The sequence below is a fragment of the Oncorhynchus masou genome, unplaced genomic scaffold (assembly GCF_036934945.1).
Source record: "Oncorhynchus masou masou isolate Uvic2021 unplaced genomic scaffold, UVic_Omas_1.1 unplaced_scaffold_461, whole genome shotgun sequence".
In the NCBI taxonomy this organism is placed as follows: domain Eukaryota; kingdom Metazoa; phylum Chordata; class Actinopteri; order Salmoniformes; family Salmonidae; genus Oncorhynchus; species Oncorhynchus masou.
Window position 1 is genome coordinate 636225 of NW_027011005.1, and position 10808 is coordinate 647032.

The following is a 10808-nucleotide window of genomic DNA, read 5'->3' on the forward strand; positions in this document are numbered from 1 at the left end:
TGTTCTGAACTGACTTGCCTGGTTAAATAAAGGTAAAAAAAAAAAAAATATTCATTGCATATTGAACTGATCAGAAACCGCAAGCCTTTATGAGATCAACAGTTGGGTGCGTTTGATTAAAAGAAATATCCTAATTAAATCAAAACGTATGTGTGGTTATGATTAATCTCAAACAGACAGCTGGTACGGTTTGACAAATTGTCTGTGTTACAGTAAAAACACCACTAGATATGGGTAACGACAGTATGATACTGTATAAACACTAGATATGGATAACGACAGTATGATACTGTATAAACACTAGATATGTCATGTCTTGTTATGTCTGTTCCTGTCCTTTCTCTTCACTCTCTCTCTCTGCTGGTCTTTTTAGGTTACCTTCTCTGTCTCTCATTCTTCAGCTGTTCTACATCTCCTCTAACTAGCTCATTCACTCTTTCACACCTGTTCTCTTCCCCTCTGATTAGGTCTCTATTTCTTTCTCTGTTCCTGCTACTTTCAGTGTCTGATTCTTGTTTGTGTTTTTTGATGCCAGAAGCAAGCTGTCGTCTCGTTTGCTTCCACCTTGTCCTGTCCTGTCGGAGTCTGCCTGGCAGGTGCCACCTGCACTATACTAACGTTCTTTTGTTCCGCTGACAACGTTGGAAGAGGATTTATGCCATTCCTGTTTTTTCATTAAAGAACTCTGTTTTCTGTTAAAACCGCTTTTGGGTCTTCACTCAAGTTCATAACAAGATATGGGTAACGACAGTATGATACTGTATAAACACCACTAGATATGGGTAATGACAGTATGATACTGTATAAACACTAGATATGGGTAACGACAGTATGATACTGTATAAACACTAGATATGGGTAACGACAGTATGATACTGTATAAACACCACTAGATAAGGGTAACGACAGTATGATACTGTATAAACACTAGATATGGGTAACGACAGTATGATACTGTATAAACACCACTAGATATGGGTAACGACAGTATGATACTGTATAAACACTAGATATGGGTAATGACAGTATGATACTGTATAAACAACACTAGATAAGGGTAACGACAGTATGATACTGTATAAACACTAGATAAGGGTAATGACAGTATGATACTGTATAAACACTAGATATGGGTAACGACAGTATGATACTGTATAAACACCACTAGATATGGGTAACGACAGTATGATACTGTATAAACACCACTAGATATGGGTAATGACAGTATGATACTGTATAAACACTAGATATGGGTAATGACAGTATGATACTGTATAAACACTAGATATGGGTAACGACAGTATGATACTGTATAAACACCACTAGATATGGGTAACGACAGTATGATACTGTATAAACACCACTAGATATGGGTAACGACAGTATGATACTGTATAAACACCACTAGATATGGGTAATGACAGTATGATACTGTATAAACAACACTAGATATGGGTAACGACAGTATGATACTGTATAAACACTAGATATGGGTAACGACAGTATGATACTGTATAAACACTAGATATGGGTAACGACAGTATGATACTGTATAAACACCACTAGATATGGGTAACGACAGTATGATACTGTATAAACACCACTAGATATGGGTAATGACAGTATGATACTGTATAAACAACACTAGATATGTGTAACGACAGTATGATACTGTATAAACAACACTAGATATGTGTAACGACAGTATGATACTGTATAAACACTAGATATGGGTAACGACAGTATGATACTGTATAAACACTAGATATGGGTAACGACAGTATGATACTGTATAAACAACACTTTACACCTCTGTAAACTGTGATCAGTTTTATGACCTTGTTGTCATTGTAAATGTAGTTTTAGTTCTGGATTCAGGCCAAAAGGGCAACATGTGGGTCGTACAGTTGGAGAAACCCTGCTGTGTGTTGACTGTCATGGAGGCTAACACCTGAAACCAATAAAGTGTGCCTGCCGACCTTGGGCACACATACGCGCACTGTTGCTGGTCGTAAAACAACATTTGTGTGTTTGTTTGTTGTGAATGTATAATATGCATCTGAAGGACTGCAGATTCTGCGTTGTGTGTGTGTGTGTGTGTGTGCAGAGAGGAATGTACGTGTCCTGCCAAATCTGTGAGTTAGGTGAGTGTGTGTGTGTGTGTGTGTGTGTGTGTGTGTGTGTGTGTGTGTGTGTGTGTGTGTGTGTGTGTGTGTGTGTGTGTGTGTGTGTGTGTGTGTGTGTGTGTGTGTGTGTGTGTGTGTGTGTGTGTGTGTGTGTGTGAGTTGGTGTCCTGCCAGAGTGTATGCGCGTGTTGTGACAGAGCAGTAACTAGGAGTAGGTGGGTGACAATAGAAGCTTGGGATTGCAGTATGCAGTCTTCAGTGCTACCATGGAGACAGAGACAGTTCTAGAACACAGAGAAGTCTTTCATCTAATGTCTCTGCTGTGTACTCCTCCCTCCCTTCTCCTGCTATGTACTCCTCTCTCCCTTCTCCTGCTATGTACTCCTCCCTCCCTTCTCCTGCTATGTACTCCTCCCTCCCTTCTCCTGCTTAGTATTCCTCCCTCCCTTCTCCTGCTATGTACTCCTCCCTCCCTTCTCCTGCTATGTGCTCCTCCCTCCCTTCTCCTGCTATGTACTCCTCCCTCCCTTCTCCTGCTATGTGCTCCTCCCTCCCTTCTCCTGCTGTGTACTCCTCCCTCCCTTCTCCTGCTATGTGCTCCTCCCTCCCTTCTCCTGCTATGTACTCCTCTCTCCCTTCTCCTGCTATGTACTCCTCTCTCCCTTCTCCTGCTGTGTACTCCTCCCTCCCTTCTCCTGCTATGTACTCCTCTCTCCCTTCTCCTGCTATGTACTCCTCTCTCCCTTCTCCTGCTATGTGCTCCTCCCTCCCTTCTCCTGCTGTGTACTCCTCCCTCCCTTCTCCTGCTATGTACTCCTCCCTCCCTTCTCCTGCTATGTGCTCCTCCCTCCCTTCTCCTGCTATGTGCTCCTCCCTCCCTTCTCCTGCTATGTGCTCCTCCCTCCCTTCTCCTGCTATGTGCTCCTCCCTCTCTTCTCCTGCTATGTACTCCTCCTTCCCTTCTCCTGCTATGTGCTCCTCCCTCCCTTCTCCTCCTCTTATTCCTCACACTTCCTCACCTTTGCTCTCTCTATTCTTCTCTCATTCTCTTTCTCCATTCCTCCAGTCCATACCCTAATTGTTTTAACACTGCAGGGCACCACTACCTCCAGCTTCACATTCAGTATCACAACATCATCATCTGAAAACACTAACAGGTACAAAGAATTCTGATGATGATTGATGATGATGATTGATGACATGGGGTCATACTGTAACTGAATGCTCACTGAGGCATGCCTTTAGTCTGGATACAACAATTCTGGAAATAATATCAGAATTCAGTTGGTGAAGGTTCATAAATAAATCAACAACAAATAGTTTCCTCATCTCTGATATTGTTTGTCAGCGTTTAAATCGTTGCCATGCAAATGTCAAGCAAAAGATCATCAGTCACGTGACCGGACCGGTTATAGCAGAGGCAGTAGCTTTCGCTGGTGGTCATTAAATTAAACTCTGGTTTGTATCCACTGAGCGAGCGCCTTTCCCAATGGAGGAGCGTCTACAGCGGACCGGTTGCCTTCGGAAATCTTTTGAGAGAATACATATTTTTCATTGGACCTCCTCTCTCCTGATGTAAGGATCTACTTTTTGAAAGGACTAGTTTAACTTCCACCCCTTCGCAGCACCCGCGTTACCGCACCGATACCCCTCTGATGTCCGACCGGTAGCAGCAACAACCGCAGCTTCCCCAGACCCCCATCGCGTGCCACTTGCCAATGCAAACCAAGCGTAAGTGGGGAGAAGCGCTCCGTGGGTAAGGATTTTCACATTTTATAGCTTATTATTTCATGTGTGCGTCATCTAGGTTATTATTCATCACCATACTTCCTATATAATTACCTATTCAGGCGTCCAATGTAGGCTAATGAGCACGGGGAGCATCTGAGCGAGACTTATTGAGAAGTTCTGGAATAATTCATGCCCAAGCAGATTTAAATTGATATCTATAGGCATATGTGAGTGATGGTGAAACATAATTTCATCAACATTTATAATTCAATAACGTTCGTGTTTTGGACACTGTGTTGATATCTGTTAATAACAAAGTGCAAAGGTTATTGTCACTCTTTATGGTATTATTTTAGCCGATACATCAGATCCCCAAAGTATTGGCTGACGTCATGGAGATAAGAGATAATCAGAAGAGAAGAGCTACTGTTTTAACCAGTACTTCCCGTTTGTTTGTTCATAAACAGGTTCAGGACATTTCTACTGTCCAGGACATGAAGGCATACAGATAGATGCAAGTAGGCTACTGTTGGCTGTAGTTTAAACACATTTCCTTATTCAGAATGCCTTCGTTCATAGGAAGGTGTTACATGGCTGCTGCAGACTGTCCTACAGCCTGTCCTATTCCTATGGAGAAATCTAGTTGATCAGCCTGTCCTATTCCTATGGAGAAATCTAGTTGATCAGCCTGTCCTATTCCTATGGAGAAATCTAGTTGATCAGCCTGTCCTATTCCTATGGAGAAATCTAGTTGATCAGCCTGTCCTATTCCTATGGAGAAATCTAGTTGATCAGCCTGTCCTATTCCTATGGAGAAATCTAGTTGATCAGCCTGTCCTATTCCTATGGAGAAATCTAGTTGATCAGCCTGTCCTATTCCTATGGAGAAATCTAGTTGATCAGCCTGTCCTATTCCTATGGAGAAATCTAGTTGATCAGCCTGTCCTATTCCTATGGAGAAATCTAGTTGATCAGCCTGTCCTATTCCTATGGAGAAATCTAGTTGATCAGCCTGTCCTATTCCTATGGAGAAATCTAGTTGATCAGCCTGTCCTATTCCTATGGAGAAATCTAGTTGATCAGCCTGTCCTATTCCTATGGAGAAATCTAGTTGATCAGCCTGTCCTATTCCTATGGAGAAATCTAGTTGATAGAACCAGTATGATATACTACTGTACAGTCCCTGCTTCCAGTCTGTACTGAAAAACTACTATACAGTTCCTACTTCCTGTCTGTACTGGGGGGCATATGAGAGATGGAGGTCACATAGTGCACTATTTTTGACCAGTTCTCTATGGGGTTCTGGTCAAAAGTAGTGCACTTCATAGGGAATAGGGTGCCATTTGGGACATATCCAGAGTTTCCTCCTACTTGACACAGCGAACAGAGCATCCTTACCCTCCCAGCCTCTGGAACCTTCCTCCAGCACTGCTCAGCGTTGAAGAGAGCACCTGACCTCTAACCTTTAACCCCAGGGGAAGGACATTTTTAAGCCATATTAAAACAGTGGAAGTTGTGTAACTGCTTGACCGAATTCCACCACAGCTCTAAATTCCTAAGGCAGAGATCTTAGTCCCTTGTGCACACACCCCCCCTCCCCCAGCTCCAGTCTGGTGGCTAAAAATACGATGCAGGGCTCGCGGGTCTGGGTTGGAGAATGTTTCCCAGCCGCTGTGACTGACGGTCCAGGCATCCGGTCACATTCAGAAGGGCTCTGATCTCTCTGGTCACTTCAGCAGAACTACAGGTCTCACTGGTCACTCCAGCTGATCTACGGGGCTCTCTGATCGCTGCAGCAAAACTACAGGTCTCTCTGGTCACTGCAGCAGAACTACAGGTCTCTCTGGTCGCTGCAGTAGAACTACAGATCTCTCTGATCTCTCTGGTCACTGCAGCAGAACTACAGATCTCTGGTCACTGCAGCCAAACTACAGGTCTCTGATCTCTCTGGTCACTGCAGTAGAACTACAGGTCTCTGGTCACTGCAGCAGAACTACAGGTCTTTCTGATCATTGCAGCAGAACTACAGATCTCTCTGGTCACTGCAGCAGAACTACAGATCTCTCTGGTCACTGCAGTAGAACTACAGGTCTCTGGTCACTGCAGCAGAACTACAGATCTCTCTGGTCACTGCAGTAGAACTACAGGTCTCTGGTCAATGCAGCAGAACTACAGATCTCTCTGATCTCTCTGGTCACTGCAGCAGAACAACAGGTCTCTCTGGTCCCTTTGGTCACTGCAGGAGAACTACAGATCTCTGATCTCTCTGGTCACTGCAGCAGATCTACCATCTCTCTGGTCACTGCAGCAGAACTACAGATAACTCTGGTCACTGCAGCAGAACTACAGATAACTCTGGTCACTGCAGCAGAACTACAGATGTCTCTGGTCACTGCAGCAGAACTGCAGGTCTCTCTGATCTCCTGGTCATTGCAGCAGAACTACAGGTGTCTCTGGTCACTGCAGCAGAACTACAGATCTCTCTGGTCACTGCAGCAGAACTACAGATCTCTCTGATCTCTGGTCACTGCAGCAGAACTACTCTCTGATCACTGCAGCAGAACTACAGATCTCTCTGATCACTGCAGCAGAACTACAGATCTCTCTGATCACTGCAGCAGAACTACAGATGTCTCTGGTCACTGCAGCAGAACTACAGATGTATCTGGTCACTGCAGCAGAACTACAGATCTCTCTGATCACTGCAGCAGAACTACAGGTCTCTCTGACCACTGCAGCAGAACTACAGGTCTCTCTGATCACTGCAGCAGAACTACAGATGTCTCTGGTCACTGCAGTAAAACTACAGATCTCTCTGGTCACTGCAGCAGAACTACAGGTCTCTCTGGTCACTGCAGCAGAACTACAGGTCTCTCTGGTCACTGCAGCAGAACTACAGATCTCTCTGATCTCTCTGGTGACTGCAGCAGAACTACAGGTCTCTGGTCACTGCAGAAAAACTAAAGGTCTCTGGTCACTGCAGCAGAACTACAGATGTCTCTGGTCACTGCAGCAGAACTACAGGTCTCTCTGATCTCCTGGTCATTGCAGCAGTCATTGCAGCAGAACTACAGGTGTCTCTGGTCACTGCAGCAGAACTACAGATCTCTCTGGTCACTGCAGCAGAACCACAGATCTCTCTGATCTCTCTGGTCACTGCAGCAGAACTACAGATCTCTCTGATCACTGCAGCAGAACTACAGGTCTCTCTGATCACTGCAGCAGAACTACAGATGTCTCCGGTCACTGCAGCAGAACTACAGATGTCTCTGGTCACTGCAGCAGAACTACAGATGTCTCTGGTCACTGCAGCAGAACTACAGATGTCTCTGGTCACTGCAGCAGAACTACAGATGTCTCTCTCTGGTCACTGCAGCAGAACTACAGATCTCTCTGATCACTGCAGCAGAACTACAGATCTCTCTGATCACTGCAGCAGAACTACAGATGTCTCTGGTCACTGCAGTAGAACTACAGATCTCTCTGGTCACTGCAGTAGAACTACAGATCTCTCTGGTCACTGCAGTAGAACTACAGATCTCTCTAATCACTGCAGCAGAACTACAGATCTCTCTGATCACTGCAGCAGAACTACAGGTCTCTCTGATCACTGCAGCAGAACTACAGGTCTCTCTGATCTCTCTGGTGACTGCAGCAGAACTACAGGTCTCTCTGGTCACTGCAGAAAAACTAAAGGTCTCTGGTCACTACAGCAGAACTACAGATGTCTCTGGTCATTGCAGCAGAACTACAGGTCTCTCTGGTCACTGCAGCAGAACTACAGGTCTCTCTGGTCACTGCAGCAGAACTACATTGTCTATAGACTGCATGACTAGTATAAGAAATAGCATCATCATATAAACAAACACAATCATCTATAACAGTGAGAGAAGGGTCTGTTTTATCAGCTGAAAGATCCTTGATGTATTACTGACTCACCACATCTCACCTGTAGGTATTACTGACTCACCACATCTCACCTGTCTAGGTATTACTGACTCACCACATCTCACCTGTCTAGGTATTACTGACTCACCACATCACCTGTCTAGGTATTACTGACTCACCACATCACCTGTCTAGGTATTACTGACTCACCACATCACCTGTCTAGGTATTACTGGCTCACATCTCACCTGTCTAGGTATTTAGTGACATCACACTTCACCCCTACCTATATGTACAAATGACCTCAACTAACCTGTAACCCGCACACTGACTCAGTACCGGTACCCCCTGTATATAGCCTCGTTGTTGTTAGGTTATTGTGTTACTTTTGATTATTTTCTATTATTTACTTTAGTTTATTTGGTAAATATTTTCTTAACTCTTCTTGAACTGCATGGTTGGTTAAGGGCTTGTAAGACAGCATTTCACGGTAAGGTCTCCTACACATGTTGTATTCGGCGCATGTGACAAATAAAGTTTGATTTGAACTCACCTGTCTCGGTATTTAGTGATGTCACATCTCACCTGTCCTCTCCTTCTCTCCTCTTCTAGGTCTCCCTCCTCCATGGCCTCTTTTCCTCCATCTCATCCCCCTTCCCCTCCTCTCCCTCTTCCTCCTCCTCTCCATCCCTCCAGTGGCTCCTATCCAGCCCCAATGGCCCCTGCAACGCGTCCCTGTGGTCTTACCCCAGGTGACAGAGGACCGACCCGCCCCTCACTTCCAGGCTGACGCCCGATTGGACGTCACCTCCCCATGTGACCCAGAATGCCACAAGAAGGCTCTTCCCCCCAGCTACTGGGACCTGCGTAGCATCCTGTCATACGAGACACTCCATAGCAACGGTCGCCTCACCGAAACCGCCGTGGGGATCTACGGGTACACCGCCCGCACCCAGACCACGCCGGCACTGCCTTCCCGACGCAAACGTCAGATCTTTGGCCATGACGGGCGTTTCAGCATTGTAGGGCAAGACTTCCTGTTGAACTACCCATTCTCGGCAGCGGTCAAGCTGTCCACCGGGTGTTCCGGAACACTGGTGGGCGACCGGCACGTTCTGACCGCCGCCCACTGCGTCCACGACGGGAAGAACTACGTGAAAGGGGCGCAAAAGCTCCGGGTGGGTTTCCTGAAGCCAAAGCAGCGTGACTCTCCCAATCCGGCCTCTGCCACCAATGCATCCAACACCCATCCATCACCCCCAGATAAGATGAAGTTCCAGTGGATCCGTGCCAGGCGCACCCACGTGCCCAAAGGCTGGATCAAGGGCAACGGCAACGACATCGGAATGGACTACGACTACGCCTTATTAGAGCTCAAGAAGGCCCACAAACGACGCCACATGAAGCTGGGTGTCTCCCCGCCGGCGAAGCAGCTGCCCGGGCGCAGGGTCCAGTTCTCCGGCTATGACAACGACCGGCCGGGCCAGCTGGTCTACCGGTTCTGCCGGGCTGGAGAGGAGACGCCAGACCTGCTCTACCAGCACTGTGACGCCCAGCCCGGGGCCAGTGGCTCGGGATCTACGCTCGTATGTGGGACCGGAGGAGGCGGCGCTGGGAGAGGAAGGTGATCGGGGTGTTCTCAGGGCACCAGTGGGTGGATCGAGACGGGGCGTCGCAAGAGTTTAACGTGGCGGTGAGGGTGACGCCTCTGAAATACGCCCAGATCTGCTACTGGATCAAAGGAAACTATGTAGACTGCCGAGAAGGATGAGGAAGAGGTGGTCATGCACATACTGTACACACACACACACACACAGAGGATAATGGAGGACAAATGGGGTCTTCACTTCCCTCGCTGAGTAAGTGAAGTTGACAAGTGGACACGTCATTCACACACATGCAGAACACACTTCATCACGCATTAATACTGTTTCATTACTAATACATACCATTGTTCTGCATGCAGAGACATCCCTCCCAAACACAACTAAGAACGACTCACATTTACATCCAGGAAGTCCTACTGTACATACATACATCCTCACTAACCCTTTCCGTCGTACATTAAGTCAAATGTAAAACATGTATTCGTGCCCTTCTTACTGCATGATCAACACTGTGCTTTGAAACACAACTGAAAGGTGTTATGACTGAGCTTTTAGAAGATGGCTTTGACCAGGGACTCCCTGGACCAGCGTGTTATGATGGTGAAGAGAACATTTAATGCACTGAAAGAAAGGATGAAATAGGAGGAGGAACAAGAAGATGTGTAAGAGATTGGTGGAGAGACAGATGCAGTTTCACTGCTAATTCTATAGATTGTCAGAGCTCTGTTGGGACCTTTTTTCTTGTTATTGCCAATGAATGTAACCCTGTCATCAACCAAAGGTGCTACCCTGCTCTTAAAAAATGTAAACTCAAGGTATAGACTGTCACAGTACAAACGGTTGTAGTTTCAAATGGACCCAAGAAAAATATCAATAGCTCCCTCTGCTGGGCCAAATACAATACTACAGGCCACTTTGATGACAGCAGAGTGTTGACTCTGGAACACTGACCCTCAACTACTCATGATATGCACTTTGTCAAACCTTATGGGTGAGCTATTTTTCTGTTTCAAAAACAATTGTGCAGCAATATATATATATCTCAACTTTATAATGCTTTGGAATAAAATGCATAATGTGGTTTTGCAAATGGGTCTTTGTGGTTTCATCTCTTATCTACATGGTCTCATGGACAAAACATTTCACTAGTCAGTTTAACAGCATTATTTTAGTTTTTTATTTCAGATTTCAACAGCATAAAAAATGCTCATCGAAAATCAAACACTGTGAGCCATACGATAGTCCATGTCCCCCCCCCCTCCATCTTCCTTCCACCTCACCCACTGAAAAGATAAACACACAGCTAACGTTCCAGGTCATCTTTATTGCAGTCATCCTGCACATATCAGATCTCACAACATCGCAGGTACCACATTCATCATTCATTTCATATAGCAATCTGCTGAGAGACGCCTACAGCAGGACTGCATTAAAAGACAAGGTGGAACGCGCCCGT

General features: G+C 45.9%; 1 pseudogene; it reads left to right on the plus strand.

Annotated features, from left to right (window-relative positions):
• The first annotated feature begins 3556 nt into the window (after nt 1-3556).
• Nucleotides 3557-10447, plus strand: LOC135535226 (serine protease 23-like; annotated as a pseudogene).
• Nucleotides 10448-10808: the final 361 nt, after the last annotated feature.